The sequence below is a fragment of the Primulina tabacum genome, chromosome 11 (assembly GCF_025594145.1).
Source record: "Primulina tabacum isolate GXHZ01 chromosome 11, ASM2559414v2, whole genome shotgun sequence".
Classification (NCBI taxonomy): Eukaryota; Viridiplantae; Streptophyta; class Magnoliopsida; order Lamiales; family Gesneriaceae; genus Primulina; species Primulina tabacum.
The window spans coordinates 37,693,248-37,701,437 of NC_134560.1; the positions used below are offsets into that span (position 1 = coordinate 37,693,248).

An 8,190-nucleotide genomic window follows, 5' to 3' on the forward strand; every position below is an offset into this window, starting at 1 on the left:
ATGAATTAATGCAAAAAAATTTAGCACCAGAAAAGTTAAAAATGGCCAACGTTGGTACCTAAGATTTGAACAACAAAAGAGAAAGAAACTTGGAATTTGCGTCGATGAGAAGTGTTAAAAACTTGGCACTGGTTGCCCTCCATTCATGTATTTATTTTAGATTCCTACGAAATGAACGCAAGAACGGAAGAACCGCGTTTCGGTGGCTGCTGGAAGTTGAGCTCCGCCTCTGCTCTGGCCACCTCGACCGGTAATATGGCAGCCGTTTTTCGTGCTATTCTTGTGTGTCTGACTCCTTCCTGGGCCTGCAGGAATTCAGCCGTTTTCCACAATTCCGGTAAGCGAATGTGTGTGTGGGGTAAGATATTCAGTTAGAAAATCGAGTAGAAATCATGCATGTAGGTGCATTAAGTTTGATTATACTAGGTAATTTATTTATAGGAAAATTTTGAAATTCTCTGCTCTGGTTAGTTGATGTGTATTTGTTGATGGCTTTTTGATCTTGGTGGTCCCTGTGAAAGATTATGCCATTTTGATGAAGGACAAATCCTTGATGAATTGAATTCTTTACAGTGCCGATAGAAAGCATGATGGAGGAAGATAAAAGGCCTAAATTTGTGAACTCAATTGATAATTTGCCTGACTTCCTCTTGGTTGATATCATTCAGAGACTACCTTTGGATTCGGTTTTCGTATCAAAATGTGTTTCCAAGAATTGGCTCTCCCTCATCTCCGATCCTATGTTCGCTCGCTCCTATGCCTCTCGGAAACCATCTATTCCCCGACCGTTGGCCCTATTCTACATCAGTTCCGTTCTAAAACCAGAAAAACCTTGTGAAATAGGCCCTTACTGCCCTTACTTTGGATCTAATTCGATGAACTTCGCTGTCAACATGTTCAAAACTAAGCTACTACAAAGACAGAGAGAAACATTTCCTTTGCAACTGATAGGATCTGATCGCGATTTGCTGTTGTTTTCTGGGTCGAGTAACTCATCTAAAGAGAGTACTTACTGTCTTTGCAACCCATTGACCTTTGAATGGCTCACTCTCCCACAAGTCAAAGGAAATAGAATAACATGTCCAGCAGTTGGCTTCATGGTGGAAGAGGATGGTACTTTTTGGGTTGTGCAGATTATTCCACGCTGGTCTACTCCTTTACTTAGTTTCCTCGTTTTTCATTCAGCAAAGGGTAAATGGTGCATCAAAGAAGTGTTGAATGCTCGTCCCTTTGGATTATTCCGGGCAAAGGCAACTGTGGTTTACCGCGGAATGATAATATGGATGGTGGATGTTGGTTTGCTCGCATTTCATCCGAAAAATGATGGTGGTAGGTGCCGTGTTATTGACTTGCCGAATAACAAAATGGGAAGGCTCGGAGTTTTCTTGTGGTAACCTACATTACTATGAGGTGAGTAGCTATGGTCCTTTGGAAACAATCGAGAGTCCCATTTTAAGAGTATGGATGTTGATGGATTTCGATGGTGGAGATTGGACATTAAAGCATAGTATCCTATATGGTGACCTGTGGTCGGGTGATGAATACTTGAATCGATCTCTGGCATCACCAAACACGGAGAAATACTTCCATTTGGTGGCCTTTCATCCTTCGAATTCTGATATGATTTTCTTGAAATGTGATGGGGAATTGATGTCATGTGAGATTTCATCTGCTTATTTGGAGGTTCTTTCTTGTGATCCTTCAAACGCAACGTTTTACAGGTTGGAGTGGGATGTTCTGCCTCTTGTGTTGGGACTTTGGCCGACATCTCTTTCCAAATTTAGGAAGAAAATATAATCAGGTATGACTCTCTACAAAAGCCTACAATTAATGAGTTTCTTATCTAGTCTATCACATCGGAAGAAAAGCTCTTGATGTATTTTATGTACAAGATGTTCGGATGAACATATATTCGCCCGAACATCTCGTACAAATACATCAGGGCTCCCGGTGTAGCATATAATCTCCCCATGTATGTTAGCAGAGGACAAGGGCAAACCGACCCTAGTCAGATAAAAAAAAATATATGTACAATATTACGGTTGATTCCATGCTACATGTAGAGGCACTACCCCCATGATAGAATCAAGGGCTCAGATTTAGCCACACATACATGTGATCCACTAATTTTTTTAAAATCACATATGTGTGTGAATCTTGTCCATCCATACCATGTGGGGGCATGTAGCATCGAAGCTACCCAATATTACTAAAACTAGACATTGCATGCCCTAAAATCCATGAACTCTCACCACCCCATGAGTTACCTAAGAACATTCCTCTTACAAAGAATGTCCGAGGGCTCATATCTTTTTTTCCATGTGGGATCCTAACTTCCTGTAAACCCAACAAGGCCAAAATACAATTGGAGCAAAATAAACGGGGCAAAAAAAAAAAAAAATCAGTTAATTTAGTTATTTACCGAAATAACCGATTTTGAATGTTGTTTAATTTGTTCCATTTTGACTATACACAACAAATCGATTTGCTCGGAATACTTTCTGTTTTATTCAATTTTGCACGATTTAGTTTGTTGGTAAAATATAACATCGTGTGATATACATTTTTTTAAACAAGATGATCAACGGGAGATCCAATCCGCTACAATAGGTGAAGCTTTCAAGAATTTAGAGTATTGGTCAGCTGAAAGTTATCAATCAAAAATGTTAAAAAGTCATTCTTTATCTTGGTTTCGGCAGGTTTCTTGGATGAGCACACCCAAGGTGGAGCGAGTAGGCGCTGTACCTTTGAAAAAATTCAAATTTCATGTATAATCTATTATTATTCTATCTACATGACAACAGACGATGTTTGATGTATGGAAAATACCCATATTATAATATATTTTTATAATATTATGTGATATAGAATTTTAGCTTTTAAAGTTTAAAATTCCAAAAATGCCATTAATTTATATGGAGAGTTTAGTTGTACTAACCCATTAAAAACCTCTATTTTATAATATAGTTTGGTGTTATTTCAAAATCCTATAATCTCTTCATTTCATCATTTCTCTAAATCTATATATTTTAATTGTGGGCTTGACGTGCAAGTTTGTTTTAACAATCTTAAATATTAAAAAAAATAAAAGAAAGCAAATTTAGTATAATAGTAAAATTATAAATATTTTTCATTAGATTATTTTTGCAATTTGATTTTATTTTGATAAATATTTAGCTATGTCTGTAATAATAATAAATAATGTCCGTTTAGTATGAATTAATGTAATATTTGGTCAATTTAACATGAAAAAATTTAAAATAATAAAATCATTATAGTGATAATAACAAGAACAAGAGCTATTGTTAGTATTCTTATTTTTAATCATTGTTGTTATTATTTATTTTAACTTAGGTTTTTATATATTTTTTGATTAATATTATATTATTATTATATTTATTATTTATTTTCTGTATAGAAATTTAAAAATAAAAAGAGAAAGAGATTTGTTCTTATTTCATTATTTTTTTCTCCTGAAAAAATAAGCTAACCAAATTATCTTTTATTTGATTATTAATTTTGATGGAAAATTAATTTCTAGATAAAATTTTAAATTTTAATAATGAATTCAGGTACACTTGCAATTTAATTAAATTTTTTTTTGCGTTCACGTAGAAAGTGGGTTCAAAGGAAAGCTAAATTAAAGAAAAAATGATTTTACAGGGTATTCTTGGAACTTAACCTACTTTTAAAATTAAAAAAATAAATCATTATTATAGTTTTGGAAATCCATTTTAGAAAATTCCTCTTATAATTTCTAACAACAATTTGAATATTCTACTTTATTGTGTCCAACATAAATTACAATATGAGTTATTTACCAAATTTTTAATACAATTGTTAATTTTGTTTCATTTTAAAGAAAATTTACTTTCATTCTTGTGGCTTAACTAAATTTATTTCAAATAAAATGTTCTCCATGTTTCAAAAAAATGTCAGTTTACTTGCAAAAACAAATTCAATGTCTCTTTCTCAGTTAAATCTCAATCAAATAGACATCATTCTTATAAATACTGTGAATGTTCGACATTTGTTGGTGAAAAAAAAAACATAGGGGAAGCTATATTTGAACTTTTAAGATTACATATTTTTACTACAAGATTTTCAAGTCTGCAAGAAAGAGCTAGTTGATATACAAATTCTAAGGAGTTCCATGATAACTAGGCAATTTAACAAACTGCAATGCAAATTACTGATGAATGGCGAATTATTGAACTAGGTGCATGTAAATTGCTACATAAGAATGATCCAACTGACTTGCAACTGAAAAAACTGCAACACAAATCTACAAAGTGATAGTTTGAAAAGATGTTTTTGGATTGTTGATGTGTATGGATCAAACATGATTGGATGTATACATACTACTCCTTAATATCCTTGGATGACTGGTGGTGGTGGGGATGCATAGCTTGCCCCCAAGTGTGGTGGGAGGATAATTGGTTTGAAAACTGGAGGAGGTGGTGATGGTTGAGGCGCTGGTGGCGGTGGGTTGACAGGCGGCGGGGGGTGGAGAGAACAATGGTGGAGGTGGTGGTGGTGGTGATTGGAGAGGAGGTGGGGGAGAGAAAATTGGTGGAGGTGGTGAATGGACAGGTGGAGGCGGAGAGAAAACTGGTGGTGGTGGAGAGAAAAGAGGGGGTGGGGGTGGGGAGTACTCTGGTGGGGGAGGTGGTGAGTGAACATGCGGTGGCGGTGGTGAGTACATTGGAGGTGGAGGAGAAACAACTGGAGGTGGTGGTGGTGGTGAATACACAGGAGGTGAGGAGAGACAGTCGGAGGTGTTGGTGGTGGTGAGTACACTGGAGGTGGAGGAAGACAACTGGAGGTGGTGGGGGTGGTGAGTGTACTGGAGGTGGAGGGGAGAAAACAGGAGGCGGTGACGAGTTCACTGGAGGTGGAGAAGAAACAACCGGAGGTGGTGGCGGTGGTGAGTACACAGGAGGTGGAGGAGAGACAGTCGGAGGTGAAGGTGGTGGTGAATACACGGGAAGTGGAGGAGAGGACAAACGAGGTGGAGGTGGTGGTGAGTGTACAGGAGGTGGAGGGGAGACGATTGGAAGTGGTGGTTGTGATGAGTGTACTGGAGGTGGAGGGGAGAAAACAGGAGGCGGTGACGAGTTCACATGGGCTGGTGGAGCTGAGAAAAATGGAGGCGGGGGGGAGGTGACGGAACAGGCTGTGGGGGTGAGAAGACTGGTGGTGGAGATGGTGATTGAACATGAGGTGGAGGTGAGAAGAAGGTGGTGGGGGTGATGTGTAGATCCACCTATTGTATGTGGAATCGGTTGTTCTGCTGGTTTTAGTGATTGCAGTTCGGAATTGGTGTATGCTTCGGAGTGGGAGGTTGGACATTAACCTTAGGGTTCTCATTGTGGGAGGTGGAATCGAAGCTTTGGTGGGCTTGAGTGCCATGGTTTTGACTATGTGGAATCGGTGGCGACTGGGAAGCCTTTTGTGGAGAAGACTTCGGCGTGGATGTTGGTGGGATTGGTTTAGGACTTGTTGGCTGTGATTTTGGTACAGATTAGGTTGGAACCAGGCTTCGCCGTTGGTGGATTTTCCTTGGCCTTCGTAGGAGTTTCCTTCTCGGGCCTTGATTTTGAAGGGCCATGATTTTTCGGGATCTTCGGCTTTGCCCCTTGACCATCATTAGAAGGCCTGCACCCTGTAGAGCTGCAGTTCACCTCTTCTTTCAAAGCTTTGTAGCAATCATATTCTGATCTTTGTTGCAGTTCTCCAGCAAAACAATTTTTTTTCCCGTTCACCACAAGCTCGGGTATGACATCGGGATAGCATTGTGGATCTTTTGTATCAAAGTAGTTCGAAGAGAATGTAAAATTCTTCAAACTTGGCAAGGTGCAGATACTTTCAGGCACCCTACCCCTAAGCGAGTTCTTTTCAATGTCCAAAATTTCGAGGCCTTGCATGTATTCCATGCCTTGCGGAAGGTCGCCCACAAACTTGTTACCACTAATGTCAAAAACTGTGGTTGTGTTCAAAAGGGTGATTTCTTCCGGCAAACACCCAGACAGATCATTTTTCGATGCAATGAACTCGTCTAACATGCCTGCCATGTTTCCAATGCTTTGTGGTATACATCCCTTCAACTTGTTGTTGGAGATCACCACCACAGAAGCAGGGGAGTTGCCTAGATTCTCGGGGATGTTGGAACGAAACCGGTTGTTGTTCAAGAAAATGGCATCGAGGTCCTTATCGAATAATTCTTTTGGCAATTCCCCTTCAAAATCATTGAACCTTAGATCAAGGTACTTGAGGTTGGGAAGTTCCAATACAACATCCGGAAAAGGTCCCACAAATCTATTATTGCTCAAATCGAGCTCGTGGAGAAGCTTCATCTGCTTGATTGCCGGCGGCACGATCCCACAAAACCGGTTTGAGTTTATATGCAGAAGACTAATATCTGATAAGTACCCAAGAGCTTCAGGAAGATGCCCTGCGATATCTGCATGGTTCAAGTCGACCCCAGCAACCACAGTGTCATTAGAGTCGTCCAACGCCTGCTCACAAATACACCCTTGTACGCACACACATCCGCTCCCTCCCAATTACACGTAAAGTTAAATGGGTCAGAATAGATGGCCTTCTTCCATTCCTGAAGGGCTACATAAGCCCTTTTTAGCCTAGAGTTAGGGAAGGTGGCGCCTGTATCAACAGGAAATTCATACGCAAGAAGAAGATCGTCCCCTTTCGCCATATGTAAAAGCTGGCGACGAGCAATATGTGCTGCTTCAATATCTGTTAATGCATAAGAGAGAAGAAGACAAGAGAAAAAACATAGAGAAAGCAGCCGAAAGCCATTGTTTTCCGAGGGTTCTCCATTGCCTACCCCCTAGGACTAGACCAAGGCCGCTTACCGCAAAGACGTAAACAAGAAGAAACAAGGATGAATATATGGAAGGTGTGAGGGATGATGCATGAGGCTGGTGAAGCATATTTTTTGGAGCATTTTCACCTCAGGATTTTGGAGGTCTATATGAAATTCTGTGGGCTGAATTTAGTAGGATTTGCTTATATTTCTCCATGTTTTTCTGAATGGATTATAAGAAGAACACTAAGAATAGAGGTTCTGAGATTACTTTTGGGGCATTGGTTATGAGAAAATATGGGAATAAAATATTTCACATCAATCTAAACAAAAACAAAAACATGAATATATGCCAATGATTTGCTAGGAAATAGCTACTGTGCAATATACTTGAACTCACATGTATATTATTTATAATTAATGACTATTTTACTAAATCATGGTTGGATAAATTTTTCCTTCTCAAGCCGGAAAAAAAAATACCTAAAAGCACGACGTAGTTTATAAAATAGACGCTTATTTTCGTGAGACGAATCAATCTAATTCATATTTAATTATAAAGTAATATTTTTAATATAACAAGTATTTTTTATGAATCGAGTTCGGTTGGAGATTTGTATAACAAAATTGACAAGACTAGATTTTTTGTTTGTGTATATATATGATAATTTTTATACACGATAATTTTAAATATTTTTAAATTTATGGCACTTTATAGTAATTTTGGTGTCGAGAGTGATTTGTCAATTTATACTTTGATAAGATTAGAAAAAATTTAATTTGAATAAGATTGAGATTTTTTCTTTTAAATCTTTTTACATATTTTTTATATATAAAAATACTCAAAAATATAATATTTTTTTGTGTTTGCTGCTATTTTATAAGTAAAATTTATTATTTATTTAAAAAAAATCGTCTGAGGGTAATTTTGTCCGGAGATAATGGTGACGTATGAACTCCCACGCTTTAAGTTATGTCCCCTCAGGAAAATTGCAGCGCTTTGTTCACCCAAAAACCCAGAAATTCGAACTGAGACACGATCAGAATTTTGTGAATATTTTTTTTTTGTTGAAAGAGTTGATTTTTTATCCAAATTCAACGGAAGAACGCCGATTCTGTTTAGATTTATTTGTGTTATCAATCAGATTTGATTTTGTAGTGGTGAAGGTTGAATTTGATTCCTTTTACGAATTGTCAATTCTCCTAATTTGATCAGGTTTTTAGTTCTGAGAAATTTTAGACGAGGTATTCGTTAATGATGAAGAAGGCAATGGAGAGTGTACAGGATCTGATCGAAGAAGCTAAGCTTCGAGCTGTGGTGGATTCTCTGTATATTTGGAGTAACTTACTTCTTGACACGTAAC

At 37.9% G+C, this 8,190-nt stretch overlaps 1 pseudogene; it reads right to left on the bottom strand.

Annotated features, from left to right (window-relative positions):
- Window positions 1-4,367: 4,367 nt before the first annotated feature.
- LOC142517653 (leucine-rich repeat extensin-like protein 7) lies at window positions 4,368-6,819 on the bottom strand (annotated as a pseudogene).
- Between the last annotated feature and the right edge of the window lie 1,371 nt (window positions 6,820-8,190).